Source organism: Octopus sinensis, unplaced genomic scaffold, assembly GCF_006345805.1.
Source record: "Octopus sinensis unplaced genomic scaffold, ASM634580v1 Contig15939, whole genome shotgun sequence".
NCBI lineage: Eukaryota > Metazoa > Mollusca > Cephalopoda > Octopoda > Octopodidae > Octopus > Octopus sinensis.
Window position 1 is genome coordinate 1 of NW_021834013.1, and position 17,500 is coordinate 17,500.

Genomic DNA, 17,500 nt, shown 5'->3' on the forward strand with positions numbered 1-17,500 from the left:
ATCTTGATCTCGTACACAATCTCGCTGTCTTTTCTTCCCGTTTGTCACACGGCAATACCGAGATTTCAACCATAAGCTCATTCTTTCATTTCTGAAAATAGTCTTTAATCTGAAATTCGTTGACGTTTTTATCTTGGTTTCTTTCAGAACTTCACTGCCATTTAACACATGTACTTTTGCAACATGTTGACGCCATATTCTTTCAAAGGGATTTTCGGAAGCACTCTATTATAATACAAACTCTTCCCTATCTCCCATCAAAGATCTTTGTTTTTATTTCTTTCAATTTTTTCTTTCCTCCCTTCGTTTCTTTTCGTTCCTTTCTTTCTGTACAATTTCTTGCCTTGGAGTTCGTTTAACTTACTTTCCTCTTTTCATTATCTCTCGTTCAATCTCTCATTCACTCTTCCTTACTTTCTTACTTCTGTATCTGTTGCTCTCCCCCCCCTCTCTCTCTCTGTGCTTGTCTGTCTATCTATCATATTGAGAACTTTCGTTTGTTATGCATGACACAGTTGTGTCTTTGTAATATATATATATTATATATATATTATATATATATAATATATATGTATGTATATATTAAGTTTGAAAATGGAGAGATTCATGGATACAAATAAGTAAATTAATTAATTAATAATCATTGCCTTCAATTGTTTCATTAAATTACAAAACATACAAAAATACATAAATTTGCATTTCAAAATACCAAAATACCTTGGGTGGAAAAATCTTCAGGGCGTGAAAGAGGACAATACAGAGATTCCATTTTGATCGGTCACAAACATGAACATAAATTTTATTACACTCGTATTTTATATATTTTCTATTTTATTCGTTAATCTTATATATTTTAACTCATGATCTATTATTATTATTATTATCATTATTATTATTATTATTATTATTATTATTATTATTATTATTATTATCATTGAGTGAGAGAGCAGTTCATGCCATCAAAGTGACACTGGGGTAAAATATATCGAAGCCCAATATACCCACCATGACTACCCGTCTAATAAGGGTACACCAGGCATATGCATCACAACCATATGTGCGCGACATGGTGATCTCATATCAAGATAAACGCACATGACCTTGCAGGTGGGGCCCAGTTAGAATTTTTCTTCAGGTTGAGTAGCCCATCCCGCTCAAAAGGTCCCTGAATAAGGGTTGTTTAAGGATGTTGAAAGAACCACCCATGTTTCCAGAGGTGAACTATTCAAACCCCAAAGAATCCCTCTCAACACATGGCTATGATGCACCCCCACTACTTCTGCTCGTGATCAGAGATGCACATATCGTCAGCCACTAAGGGACATGCTCAACTTGTTAAGGTCAAACAACTGACGAGCAAATCTGTGGTATTGAGCAGAATATTTGCTGTAGCCCATATTATTATTATTATTATTATTATTATTATTATTATTATTATTATTATTATTATTATTATTATTATTATTGAATTTATAATAAAGCTTGGAAAGTGTTTGTAGACGGATGAGTGAATTCGACGTTGCTCAAAGGGGTACGGAACCAGCATGATGCGGCCGGGGTTAAACCAGCGTATGCTGTCTGGTCCCGCTACCTGATATTAGGGGGTTTTGTTCTATACCTTGACCCGAGCATAGAACGGGGCTCGCTTCTTTGAGCTGGGAAATTAATCGAATGCCTGGTGTGTATCTTGTTGTGGCTACCCACTTCTAACAAAATGGGGAAAAAAGAATATTAAAATAAAACTAATAATTTTAAACCATGCGCGCGCACACACATACACACATAATAAACATGGAGAATATCAACCGATCAAAATGTCCTTTTTTCTGCCTTGAAGATTTTCCACCCAAGCTATTTTGAAATGCAAACTTATATTCATATATGTTTTGTAATTTAAATTGGACGTGAAATGAAGCAATTGTAGTCAATGATAATTAATTAATTAATTAATTTATATATCCATTGAATCTCATCATTTTCAAATTTAATAATAGTATTTGATATTCTATAATATATTTATTGAAGAATAAAATATATTAAACCCAGGGTATCTTGGATAAAAAATATCCCTATGTATGCATTTATGTATGTATGTATGTATGTATGTATGTATGTATGTATGTATGTATGTATGTATGTACGTACGTATGTATGTATGTACGTATGTATGTATATATATGTATATATATTTATATATATGTATATATACACACGTACATATATGTGTGTGCGTGGGTGTATATGTATGTATATGTGTATGTCAAGGCACATAGCTTTCTGGTTAAGCTATTGCACTAACGGTCGCGAGATCGTGGGTTCGATTCCTGGGACGGGTGGTGCATTGAGTTCTTGAGCAAAACACCTTATCACAAGTTGCTCTGCGACCACTTGAACACATAGCGTGTTACACCTGTGTTTTGCACCTGTCCAAACAATATCGATTTGATGGAGGGTTTGTGCTAATGTGCAGCATATGCCTTTGATCACTATAAACGAATTATTTGTGCAGGTTGTTTTGTAAGAAATCGCAGAATCGTATTTCTCGGACCCGACAGACTACCATGATTATTATTATGATGATGATGATGATGACGACGACGACAACGACGACGACGACGATGGTGATGATGTTGATGTGATGATGATGATGGTGATGATGATGTGTGTGTGTATTTACGTCTTATTCCACTCATGCAGAAAACATTAACCGTGAAATGCACAACATTGTCGTTATCTGTTCAGCCCCAGGTTAACCATTATCAAACAATCTTGTGATCTCATATGACCAGAGATATTGTACACGTGACCACCCCATGTTGTTCTGTGTACCTACGACTACATCATCCTTTGTGCGTTCTCTTTCGTTACTAACACTGCAAGCTGTGATTCTGTGGAACATTTAGCTATTATTTCTAGCAACCGGACCGACCATCTAGATGTCGTCTCTCACTTTTTTTTCCTGCTGTGGGAGAACCTGAATTAAAAACCAAATTCCATTTCGTGGTCATTTATTAACCTGGGGCCTTGCACTTATTTAATGGAGTTATCGGGGTGAAATACGAAATGAAATTGCGAACGGAGCGAAGGAATAACGCACAATCAATGGTTTATCCGTCAGCTTTGACTGTGTCCCCATTATAAACATATTCAACATTCATATATACATACATATATATATATACATACATACATATATATATATATATAATATATATATACATACATACATATATATATGTATATATATATATATATATATATATATATAGATATATATATATATATATAATATATATATATATATATATATATTATATATATATATAGGTATAGGTATACATACACACACAGCGGGTTTCTCTATAGTTTTCGTCTATCCAATTTCACTCACGAGGTATTGGTGCATTCACATAAATATTTATGTGTGTGTTTCCCTGTAGAGTTATTCTCTTCCTCACTCCTCCCACTCTCTCTCTCTCTCTCTCTCTCTCTTTCTCTCGTTCTATCGCGCTCTCTTTCCCCCTCTGTATCTATTTGTGTCACCATCACACATATGCGTGTTAAACATACATATATGATACACACATATACATACACACACACGCACATATATCTATGTATCTGTATACACACACACACACACACACACATATATATATATATACATATATACACACATATATACTTATATACGTAGACATACATACATATATACGTACATAGATGTGTGTATATATATATATATAAACATGCATACATGTGTGTGTGTATGTGTGTGTGTGTATGTGTGTGTGTATGTGTGTCTGTGTGTATTTAAAGCACTCCAATTCGATATAGATCAAAACACTACAATGGCGGTTTAAAGTAATACATTCACTTCGATCATAAACCTTTAAACTTATACTTAACTCGCTATTTTTCGTCCGTTTGTTTTTGTGTTTGTTTGTTTTTTTTCTTTGATATGTTGATCAATAAGTCATGCGGTTTCAGTCTCACACTGAATGACCCGAAATTATGTGGCGTGTGCAAAACCTATAAACGACAGAAGGACATCGTTTTTGGCAAATTTGTTTTTCACCACCACCGGTATTAGCAGCCCAACTGAATTTCTAATACGAATCGGCTTTAAATCACAAACAGAATCACCAACAACATGAAATTGTTCTGTTGTAGATGTGGCCATATTCGTATTCCATGTGACTCCATGATATTTTATTTCACTTTATTAATCTCTTAAGTAATTAACGATTTATAGCTAAGAATATATTATTAATGGCAGCCTAGTCACTTCCTGTCATCACCTGACTGTTTTACTCATTGTGGAGTCCGTTTTGTTTTATTTTATTTATTCCTTAACTGTACGTAGCGGTTCGGCAAAAGAGACTGTGGGAATAAGTACCAAAATTTAAAAATAAAATGTACTGGAGTCGATTAACTCGCTTGTTTCCGTAACGGCGGTGTTCCAGAGGAAATTTCATAGTCATTTGGAAAATGGTAAGATGGAATTATTCTTTCATTTTATTTTTTCCCCAGTCATTTGCACTGCCACCATACTGGGACACCATCTTGAAGAGTTTGGTCAAACCAATACTTATTTCTTTTTTTTTAAATGTACTTCTATCGGTCTTTTTTGCCGAACTGTTACGTTACAGGGACGTAAACAGGCCAAACCCGGTTGTCAAGTGGTGGTGGAGGGAATAAGCACGAACCAAATGGCACAAGCACACACTCACTCCCTCACACACACAACTCACTCACTTACTCACTCACTCACTCACTCACTCACTCACTAACTCACACAACTCATTCACTCACACAACTCACTCACACAACTCACTCACTCACTCACTCACTCACTCACTCACTCACTCGCTCACTCACTCACTTACACACTCACTCAAACACACACATACACATCTATAACTATTTGATATCCGTAGGATGACGGTCGTTTCGCAGCATTCATCGTGTAATAATAACATCAGTGTATAATAAATTATTTTGCATATCTGCACTAATATGTATACTACACGTTACACAGTAAAAGTGTACAATTACAAATCAGTTCGGATACGGAAGACAAGGTCTTCAGATCGCCAGAGCATCGTGTGTACAATAATGCTTCAATTGTGCATATATGTATATATATAAAATTATCTTTTGCAATATAAAGAAGACTTATAATTGATAGAATTAAATTGGTATTGTCATTAAAGAATAAATGTAAATATTATTTTCTACTCTAGGCACAAGGTCCGAAATTTTGGTGGAGAAGCCCAGTCGATTAGATCGACCCTAGTGCGCGATTGGTACTTAGTTGATCCATCCCGAAAGGATGAAAAGAAACGTCGACCATGGCGGAATTTGAACTCAGAACGTAAAGACAGACGAAATACTGCTAAGCATTTCGCCCGGCGTGCTAACGAGTGTGCCAGCTCGCCGCCTTAATGAATGTAAATAATAAATACGTTCGCATGTGATCAATGAAGAGGCTGGATGTAAGTTTAAAGGCTTGACCATCCTTAATGTAAACAAAAGACAGAAAGAAGAGGGGAGAGGAGGGAATGTAGTTACATTAAGTAAGAAAATAATAAAGAGAGAGAGAGAGAGAGCATTTAAAAGTATGTGTAATCAATAAAACATCAATGAAATAAAATATAATATACACACGTTCAGAAAGCAACAGACAGCTGGAGGTATAAAACATTAAAAACATTTAACAAGGGAGAATTTTGAATAAGTTATTTTCAAATAGAGCTAAAGGTCAGATGCCCTTCAAATGAATTGTTTTTTTAATTAAGCAATTTGAAGTCAACACTCCTAGTTAAGGACAGATACCTAAAAGCATTAACACATTAAAGCGAAAAATGAAATAAAAATTCAAAGCCATATCCCCTTCTCCATAATTCTATATTCATACGGAGAAAATATTTATTGCACACTCGAATATGTGTATGTATTCATTAGGATAAACATTTATTATATAAGTAAATACGAAGAGAATCGCATATATAGACACAAACACGCACTTACACATACACACACACACACACACTAACACACACACACACACACACACACACACACACACACACACACACACACACACACACACACACACACACACATATACATATAAATATGGTCCAGTAAATTATTTGTCACTGAGGTGAGAATAATCAATGGTTAACCAGGTAGGGAACTATTCAGTTGTATTGATAGGGGTAATAGACTATCTGGATACGGTTTAATACATTATTAATTAAGGTAAGACTAAATTATGGGTAACCAAGGTAGAGAATTAGGTCGCAAACACGAACGATTTAAATATAGGTACAGGCAATCGTGAGTAGACATTAAAAGATATGAAATTTATTCAAAACATAGAGCTAGGTTATAATGTCAATTATTGTAGATATAATGATTAAGTGTAATGTTAGGTATAGTTAGAATACAGGAAAGATTTATATTTAAGGTGCTGGCATCTTACTATCAATTCGTCATGCTGATTAATAATATTAGATTTAATTTTTTTATTTTATCGGCATGGAATGCCTCTAGTATACTTACCTCATTTACCAGCTTGTGCATTACATACAATGAACCAAGCAGTTTTAAATTCAATATTATGATCAGTGAGAAAGTACAAAATTTTGCTAGAGATAACTTTTCTGTGTACCTCTCGTATTTAGCCCTTTTTTTTATACCTAAATGTAGATTTGTGATTATTCCAGCGAAGTTTGAAGGAGAAAGACGACGCACCAGTGTACGCATGTTCTTTACGAAGAGCAATGATAGAACACTTATATGCTGTATTTTTCCTAAGGCATTGGTTATTAATGGGACACTAATTAAATACGAGAGGTACACAGAAAAGTTATCTCTATTATTAGTAGGTATGATGGGTTAAGCTTCACTATTGTAGTACAGGTACTGGAATCACGCTCATTGGCATGTTGATTATCTGGAGTAGATATTACATTGCGATTATTTGAATATATAGAAGTTGAAATATTAGATGTACTGTCAGTTATTGTTGTCTTATGAGCTATACGGTTTTATTTACAAGAGGTAAATCTTGCTATATATTCAGTAATATAAGTATAGCAGATTGTGTTAGTTTAACTGTGTGTCTATTGAAAATTTTATGACACGAGCAAGATTTAGGGAAGTGTTCAGCCAAAGCTTAAAGTTATTTTGAGCCACGTTAGAATCATTCAAACTCAATGGCAGGAATAAACACAAAATATTCTTAAACAAACTATTTTTGCTTTTATTATTTTTTCTAAGTTTATTCGTATTAGATACACTAAATGCCAAAGTAGTTTGGTTGTTATGGTAATTAATCATATTACCTAATTTAAATAGCGTATTATAATTCTCGTTTTTCTTATTCTTCTATTATAGTTATCACGATAATTTTTATTAATAGTATTGGTAAAATAGTTAGTGTTATTATTAATATTATTATCTTAAAGACATGAATATGTTATTCATTGCTAAGTTCCTTCCCTGCCATCTTGCAGTTTTTATCATCCTTACTAGGATTGTGTCATTTATGTAAGCAAGTTTTATGGCCAATTACATTTAGATTGAGTACATCACGAGGGCAACGCGTATTAATTTTATTAACTTTATTGCTTTCAAACGGTATATAATTGCAATTGCCTCATTAAGTTTAGGGAGATATATTATTTTTTCATTATAACCAATCCTAGCTAGAGCTTCATTATAGTAACTAGAGTTTGGGTTGAGAAAGTCGTAGTTAGCGGAGATAAAGCGGAGAGCAATGATATACGGCAGAACATCCTATTTACTGTGGAACATACCACGGCTTTTGGATGATTTGAGAAGCGATTTACATAACGTAGATGCTGATTTGGCTTATGGAAAGGTTTAAAGACAATTGTACAAAGATCTAAAGGAACTTCGAAGAGCGTTAGTATTTTACAGCTGTCTTTAAATGTAATAGACGAATGTACATTTTTAAAGTGTCTAATAAGCTTTTTCGCATAATTTCAAAGATAATTTCATACATTATAATTTCATAGAATGGATTTTCTGAATTTCAGCTGCACGCAACGCTACATTAACCTTCTTCGTATCGGATTACTAAGAGGTATGGTAGCCAGATGCACCAGAGAGGCTTTTCTGTGATTGCCACAGAATTATATGAGCCTATACGTTTCACTACAAATATATATACACAGACATGACAGATGTAAATAGACACCCTCATAATCATTAAAATTCATTAAAATCTGAAATTATACATTCAAAGTATTTATTAATTGTTATGATGTGAATATTTAATATTTCGTAGACATTCCCTTTGCATTTTTCAATGGAAGGACCCTATTACTCTTGAGGAATTTCTTACCAAGTTTCATACAGTAATCTCAAAAGGTCTGGCTTTCAAGATGCTTTCTTGTTCTTTTTATGAAGTGTCCTGTCCATTATATCCCAGAAGTTTTCAATAGGGTTCATATCTGGTGACTGGCTTGGTCATAAAATCTTTTTAATGTCATTGTCATCCAACAAATCTTGAGTTAACTTAGCCGTGTGACAAGGAGTCCTATATTCTATAAATAAATTCTTCTTTTTACTTATTTCACCACTGGAGAAGACTGGAAGGAATCCTTTCTGCAATATAGACACATATTTCTCTGAGTTTATGTTTCCCTCACACTCCACCAGATCTGATCAATCCTTGCTCAAAATTGCTCCCCAGACCATTACAGAATAGCTGCCGTGTTTCATTGGTGGCTGCAATCTTTTCACATCAAAATCTTGATCACAGTGTCTCCAGAACCTTACTCGACCACTGTCAGGAAATACAGCAGATCTGGACACATCAGAGAATATGACAGTGTCCCAAAATGTTAGTAGCCTCTCCACTATCTCCCTGGTCCAAGTTTTCCCCGCTTGATGTTCGCAAGAAGTGGCTGCCTTCTTGCTGCTCTGTCAGAGTAACCAAGTTTGTGGAAATACCAGACAGCTATCCTAGGATTAACATCAATTCGTTCTGCTATGTCAGAGGCCTTGCAGTAAGGATTATCGCCAACACTTCTTTTAACAAAGTTAAGGGTCCTGTCGGTTGACCCGAGCGAGGTGATGTACATACATACACACTTTCCCATTTCTATTAACTGTAGAAAGCGGGATTTTACGCTATGTCCACCATCAGAATGACCTACAGTACGGTCTCTTTGAAATTCAAACATTTCCAAGGCTTCTTTTGTACATGATATGATTAAACAGTCACATACACAACCTGAAACATAAAAAATGTCGGTTAATAAAAAATATAAGCCTTTACAAATTAGAATAAATATGAAACGATATTTTATGGGGTGTCTATTTACTTCTGTTATGTCTGTGAATATGAATATAATAACATACATACACACCCTCTCACTTTCTCTCTCTCGACACACACACATGCACACACACGTATACGATGTGCTACCTGTTTCCGTCTGACAAATCTACTCGCAAGATCTTGGTCCGCCCTTCGCTGTGGTAAAAGTCACTCGCCCCAGGTAACACACAGGTACTACGGTTTCTTCTACCAAATTCACTCAGAAGGCATTATCTGGCTCGGAACTATTGCAGAGATACACATGGCCAAAGATGTCCCGTAATCGGACTGAACCCAAAACCTCGGGGCTGCAAAGAAGATTGTAAACCACATAGCCATATCTGCACCTTTTATACATGCTTTTTATATGCATACATATTTACACGCACACGCACACACACACACACAGACACACACACATATATAACGCGAGAGAGAGAGAGAGAGAGAGAGAGAGAGGGAGTGAGAGAGAGGGTGTGAGAGAGAGGGAGTGAGAGAGAGGGTGGGAGAGAGAGAGAGGAAGAGAGAATGACAAGTTTACTCCCATCATTCAGGCAGCATATAAACGTATCTTGCTTCCGAAAACCTTTCATATTTATGGAACGCACTTTGCCTTTAATGGTTCTGCACTTTTTCCAAACATTTTAACCTTTCGTATTACCGCCTTCCTATTTCGCTTCATATTACTTATAATTTTTATTCGCAAGTTGATACACGATACATGCGCGCATTCGTACATTAGATACGTAAAATTAAGTACGTACCCTCCGTATCCACGTATATGTATATATATATATATATATATATATATATATATATATATATATATATATACACGCACACACATATATGTATTATGTACATGTATGTGTACTTTTACATGTAACCACACATATATAGATACATTCATATGCACGCACACACATACATAGAGACGCATGTGGTCATACTGTATATACCAATATATATGCATGCTTACATGTAAGTGTATGCAAAATATATGCACACACACACACACCTATATATATATAGTAGCATATAAGTATGTTGTATATATACATACATAATACATACATACATACATATATGTATATATATATATATATATATATATATATATATATATATATGTATATATGAACACACACACATATATATCTCGTCGACCATCGTTCCACACATACACAGCCACACATGTATGCCTAATATTGTGTTCCAATTTATTTTCCCCATTATGAGTCACTCACAATGTTACGCATCTAATTTCCTGTCGAAATACGTTCATTTTCTTTCCGCTACATATTTACCAGTAATTTCCTCAGCGCTGTTTATGTTCTGCACGCAATACTGGTATTTCCTGTTTGCCCAGAACCCAAACTACAGGTCACACCCATTGTAACCTGTGCATTTGCACATGTACTTATGTTGTAATGTACCTCCATCGATTTAATTCTTGGATAGATTTTCCTCTTCTCCTGAACACACACACACACATATATATATGTATGTATACACATATGCATGAAGTGTGTTGAAAACTTCCTGGCTTTAAGGGCATCGCGAAAAGCCCGGTTGAAGGACCAACATTCCGAGTTGTTTTCACTGTTTTCACAACAGAGACTGAAGAACTGCTGCAAAAGATAGCGGCAGAATCAGTACCAAGCTTAATTTTTTTTTAAATGCACTGGCATCGATTCATTCGACTAATATTCTTGAAGGCGGTGCTTCAGCATGGCCACACTCTAATGACTGGTACAGGGACAAGAACATATATATATATATGTATGTATATATATATGTGTGTGTATGTATATGTATGTATATATATATGTAGTATATATATATATATATATATATATATATATATATATGTATATATATATATATATATATATTATATATATATATATATTATATATATATATATATATATATATACATACATATTATATATATATATATATTTGCGAGTTTCTGTACTTGTCCCTCAACATCGCTTGATACCCGATGGTGGTGTATTTACGACCCCGTAACTTAGCAGTTCAGCGAAAGGCACCGATATAATAAGTACTAGGCTTACAAAGAATAAGACCTGGGGTCTATTTGTTCGACCAAAGCGGTGGTCCAGCATGGTCGTAGTCAAATGACTGAAACAGTTAAAAGAATAAAAGAATATATATATATCTGATGAGGTTATTGCATGCACAAAAATCTTTGCCCATAACCACACCTACACATTTACAGAGATAAATACAGCTACATCAAATACCATACATGATAAATTTTTAATTGTCAAAATGATCTCCGCCTCCAGATGTTGTTTCATAAGTAGGAAGTAGCAATTAAGAAAATCCAACTGCATTCAGAAGTGGAGATTACCTCAGTAAACAAGATGTCTCCAAAAGTGACATGCCCATAAAGAAATGGGTTGCTTTCTGTGCTATTACCAATCGATAAGTAGACAGTGGTAGACATGTGTTTCTGCCTCAATGGATGTCATCAGCACAGTTTTCTTGCCATAGCTTCAACAACCAAGGAACATAACTCTTTTTACACAGATATCCTTACACATGCAATAACATATTCACATACTCACGTGCGCTCAGCTAATTCGTATTTCTAAATTATCGGTTGATCCGATTGTATGGTACAAGTATGTTCCTCCATCTTGTGTCCAGCAAGGTTGAACTTGGTGCAACATTTTTATGAAGTGAATTTCATATCCTCAGCGCAACACTTGAACGAATAATTTTAGAGAATCCTCTTTCTGTCGTACGAACAATTGTTTAAATTGACGCATGCGTCCAGCATGGAACGGAAAATATCTCTCATATACGAACACGTAAGTACTATTATATAACCCTAAATATTCTTTTCTACTCTAGGCACAAGGCCCGAAATTTTGTGGGAGGAAGCCAGTCGATTAGATCAACCCCATTATGCAACTAGTACTTAATTTATCGACCCCGAAAGGATGAAAGGCAAAGTCCACTTCGGCGAAATTTGAACTCAGAACGTAAACACAGGCAAATCGCTGCTAAGCATTTTGCACGGTATGGAGACACAATGCACTGCCGGGAATGGAACTCATGACCTTCCGATCATGAGCCGAATGCAATAAGTACTAAACCACGCACGTTCGCTATAGCATCCAAATATTCATTTCTACTTTAGGCACAAGGCCCGAAATTTTGGGGTGAGGTGCCAGTCGATTAGATCGAACCCAGAATGTAACTGGTATTTAATTTATCAACCGCGAAAGGACGAAAGGCAAAGTTGGCCACGGTGGAATTTGAACTCAGAACGGAAAGGCAGGCGAAATACCTATACCTATTTCTTTACTACCCACAAGGGGCTAAAACAGAGAGAACAGACAAACAGATTAAGTCGATTATATCGACCCCTGTGCGTAACTGGTATTTATGTAATCGACCCCGGAAGGATGAAAAGCAAAGTAAAGACGGACGCAATACCTATTTCTTTACTACCCACAAGGGGCTAAACACATAGGGGACAAACAAGGACAGAAAAACGGATTAAGTCCATAACATCGACTCCATGCGTAACTGGTACTTATTTAATCGACCCCGAAAAGATGAAAGGCAAAGTCGACTTCGGCAGAATTTGAATTCAGAACGTAGCGGTAGACGAAATACCGTTCAGCATTTCGCCCGGCGTGCTAATGTTTCTGTCAGCTTACCACCTTAAAATATTCTTTTCTATTCTGGGTGCAAGGCCCGAAATTTTTGGGGAGGAGATTATGTCGATAAGAACGACCCCAGTACGCAGCTGGGACTTAATTTATCGACCCCGAAAGCATGAATGGCAAAGGCGACCACATCGGATTTTGAACTAAGAACGTAGCGGCAGACGAAATACCTATTTCTTTACTACCCACAAGGGGCTAAACACAGAGAGGACAAACAAGGGCAGACAAACGGATTAAGTCGACTATATCGATCCCAATGCGTAACTGGTACTTATTTAATTGGCCTCGAAAGGATGAAAGGCAAAGTCGACTTAGGCAGAATTTGAACTCAGAACGTAACGGCAGATGAAATACCTCTAAGCATTTTGCCCGGCGTGCTAACGATTCTGCCAGCTCGCCGCCTTTATCACAGTAAATATTATTATATAACACTATAACAAATACGACACATATAATATACTGTTATTGTATTTAATGTGTGAGGGCACGTGGCCTGGTTGTTAGGGTATTGCATCCAGGATCGCGAGATCGTGAGTTCGATTCCTGTATCGGATGGTGCACAGTTCATCTCACTTTGTTCCACGATCCTTTCGATATTGCGATGTGTCACACCGTACACCTGTAAAGCAATGTTGATTTAATGCTGGAAGTGAGCTGATATGCAACACAAACATTTGATAACTATAAACAAAACATGTGCTTAGGTTGTTCAGGGGCAACTTGCAGAACCGTCCTCCTCGAACGACAGTGACAACTATTATACTCACTGCTTTTTTGGAACAGATTCTATGTAGTAATGATAATCTGTATTGATATTGACAATACTGTTTAGGGAAAGAACAGAAAATGGCATCCTTTGACTTTGGCCGTTTGTACAAGAGAAGTAATTTTTCATTTGAAATTAAAGAATACAAGGAAGAAGATACATAGAGTTCACATAAATAATTTTATATCTCACCTGTTACGAAATTCTTAGAAATCTTCAGGATAATAATTGCAGCGTGGAAGGTGTTTGTAAGCCATTTAAGAAACACACCAAAGCAGTTCGATTCACTTCAACATTTAAGTTTAATTTGTCAAAATATTTCGTCGCTAAAATCCGCGACCTGTTCACTGACAAAAATCCGTGCTGCATCTCTTCAGGATAATAATATCCTGTTAATTATTAATTAGATATATTACAAAGAGAATATCATATTAATAATCATTGATGAAATTATGAAATAATTACAGTCAGGAAGAAATTAATAGAATGTTTTCTGTTTCTTTTCTTTTATTCAAAGCACGTCTGTAGTAAAACTAATCTTCTATGTTTGCGAGTTATCGATAAACTAAAAATAGTAATAAATTCGACAACCTCTAGTAAATAGTGTACTTGCTGTTTATTCGTAGGTCTGTTATTTGTGCATACCTTAGTTTGTCACTTTTCAGATACATGCAGCAAACACATACATATATTACAAATATTCGAATGACATCCGTAGATTTTTACACACACACACACAAATATAAATCTGTTCTAACACTCACGTATTACTTTATATTATTTCTTCTCCCCGAGCTCTCCAAATGAAACACAAAGAAATCCCACCGCACACACATATACACACATGCTCCGCTAAAAGATACTCAGAAAGAAAATACTCAGAAAAGCAAAAAAAAAAAAAAGAATAAAAAAATACGAGCGAGAAAGTAGACCTTGCAACAAACATCAGCTCCCTTGGGATTCTGTTACTCGTTGTTGGTTTCTTGTTTGTAAAATAAACCTTCGGTTGATTTCTTGTCGGAACATTGGTAATTCTGAAGAGCAGGAGAAAATTGACAGCTTTCATGGCACCTAAATGATAGAGTAAAATTATCTTCTAGGAAACATCTCAAGGTTATTTCAAAGTGGCAGGGCGAACTTATACGCAAACACACACACACACAAACACACACACACACACACATACATACACACACACACACACACACACACACACACACACACACACACACACACACTCACTCATACACATACACACACATACACACAAATCCATACATATATGGACACAGAAAAGAACAGACTTACACATGGTCTCTCTCTCACTCACACGTATATTCATTGATAAAGATTTCTACCACAAACACTCGTACATACAAGTATACATACATATAAACATATACGTATATACATACACATATATATATAACTATACGTATAATATGTGTATATACAAACACACACACTATATATATATATATATATATATATATATATATATATAGTATATATTATATATATATATATATATATATATATATATATATATTTTATATATATATTATATATATATATATCTATATATATAACACGTGTACATACATATAATTACGCAGATATGATTATGTATATGTACTTCCATATGCATTTATATAAATGCCTACATACTAAGTAAACTTGTGTACATAGTGATATACACACTTATGTATACAAACATATATATACACATATATACACATATATATACATATATATATACACACAGATATATACAAATATACACATTTATGCGTATATGTATATATTTTTTTTTACTTGTTTCAGTCATTTGAGTGCGGCCAGTCATTTGAGCACCGCCTTTAATCGAGCAACTCGACCCTGGGACTTATTCTTTGTAAGCCCAGTACTTTTTCTATCGGTCTCTTTTGCCGAACCGCTAAGTGACGGGGACATAAGCACACCAGCATCGGTTGTCAAGCAATGCTAGGGGGACAAACACAGACACACAAAAACACACACATACATACATATATATATATATATATACGACGGGCTTCTTTCAGTTTCCGTCTACCAAATCCACTCACAAGGCTTTGGTCGGCCCGAGACTATAGTAGAAGGTGTCACGCAGTGGGACTGAACCCAGAACCATGTGGTTGGTAAACAAGCTACTTACCACACAGTCACATATCTGGAAGTACATATAAATATATGTATGCGAATATGTATATGTATATGCATTCATACACACACACATCATCATCATCATCGTCGTTTTCATCATCATCATCAACAACATTAACATCATCAGCAGTTTCATCTACCCGGTATTTGCTAGTGATAAAAATACAATAAACTCAAATAATGAAGTAGGAGTGGCTGTGTGGTAAGTAGCTTGCTAACCAACCACATGGTTCCGGGTTCAGTCCCACTGCGTGGCATCTTGGGCAAGTGTCTTCTACTATAGACGGAAACTGAAAGAAGCCTGTCGTATATATGTATATATATATATATATATATGTATGTGTGTGTGTTTGTTCCCCTAGCATTGCTTGACAACCGATGCTGGTGTGTTTACGTCCCCGTCACTTAGCGGTTCGGCAAAAAGAGACCGATAGAATAAGTACTGACTTACAAAAAAAAAAGAATAAGACCCGGGGTCGAGTTGCTCAACTAAAGGCGGTGCTCCAGCATGGCCGCAGTCAAATGACTGAAACAAGTAAAAGAGTAAATTAATTTAAATCTGTCTCAAAAATTTCCTTCATTATTTATGCACGACTCTTTATTCCATTCCTTGTCTCTCTTCTCTCTTTATATCATTCTCTCTTTCACTCTCTCTCATCCCGTCTTCCTTACTTCAACCTGGCTCTCTTATTGTATTTTAGCGAATATTATATGTTATCTTGGCCATGACATGCAAGAAAACGATATCTTTGTCAAAGTTGTTTCTTACCTTCTGGGAAACAAATCAGACTTCTGTCATTTTTACTTCTGGTGTTTGTATTATATATATAATTATATATATATATATATATATATATATGTATATGGGGGAGAATTCACAAAAAAACCCCAAAAGACGAAGACAGGTGGTGTAGACAACAAACAGATGTATTAGTATAACGCTCGGGTAGTGGAATAGTCTTTAACGTGTCTAGCCCACGCTCTTCCACAGAAAGGAACACAGAAAGAAACAAGGAAAACATAAAGAATGTGTAGTGGCTAGCGATCTATCATGGCAAAGGCCGGGTACACGCAATTTATGTATATGTGTATATAGTCACAGAAACACATACATATTTATATACAAATTTATGCATAATTGCTTTTATATATATATATACATATACATACATACATACATACATATTTATATATATTTATTTAAGGACAAACAAAGGGATTAAGTCTATTGCATAAACCCCAGTGTATATCTCGTACTTATTTAATCGAACCCGAAAGGATGAAAGCCTAAGTCGACCTCGACGGAATTTGAACTCAGAAGGTAACGGCAAACGAAATATCGCTATGCATTTCGTCCGGCGTGCTAACGGTTCTGCCAGCTCGCATACATATTCATATACGCACATACATATTTATATACGCACAGGCACACACTTGTACTTCAGATATACACATATATATCCATATATACGGACACACA

The 17,500-nt window shown here is 35.4% G+C and overlaps 1 long non-coding RNA gene across 1 annotated transcript in view; it reads right to left on the minus strand.

Moving 5' to 3' along the window:
• Positions 1 to 477: 477 nt before the first annotated feature.
• The window catches only part of LOC118761641, a 23,177-nt gene continuing 6,154 nt past the window's right edge, over positions 478 to 17,500 (minus strand). The window contains exons 2-5 of the long non-coding RNA XR_004997532.1: positions 13,800 to 13,806; positions 5,115 to 5,121; positions 4,914 to 4,923; positions 478 to 490 (exon numbers count right to left, since the gene is read on the minus strand). This is a non-coding gene — a long non-coding RNA (uncharacterized LOC118761641). The remainder of the gene's footprint in view (positions 491 to 4,913; positions 4,924 to 5,114; positions 5,122 to 13,799; positions 13,807 to 17,500) is intronic.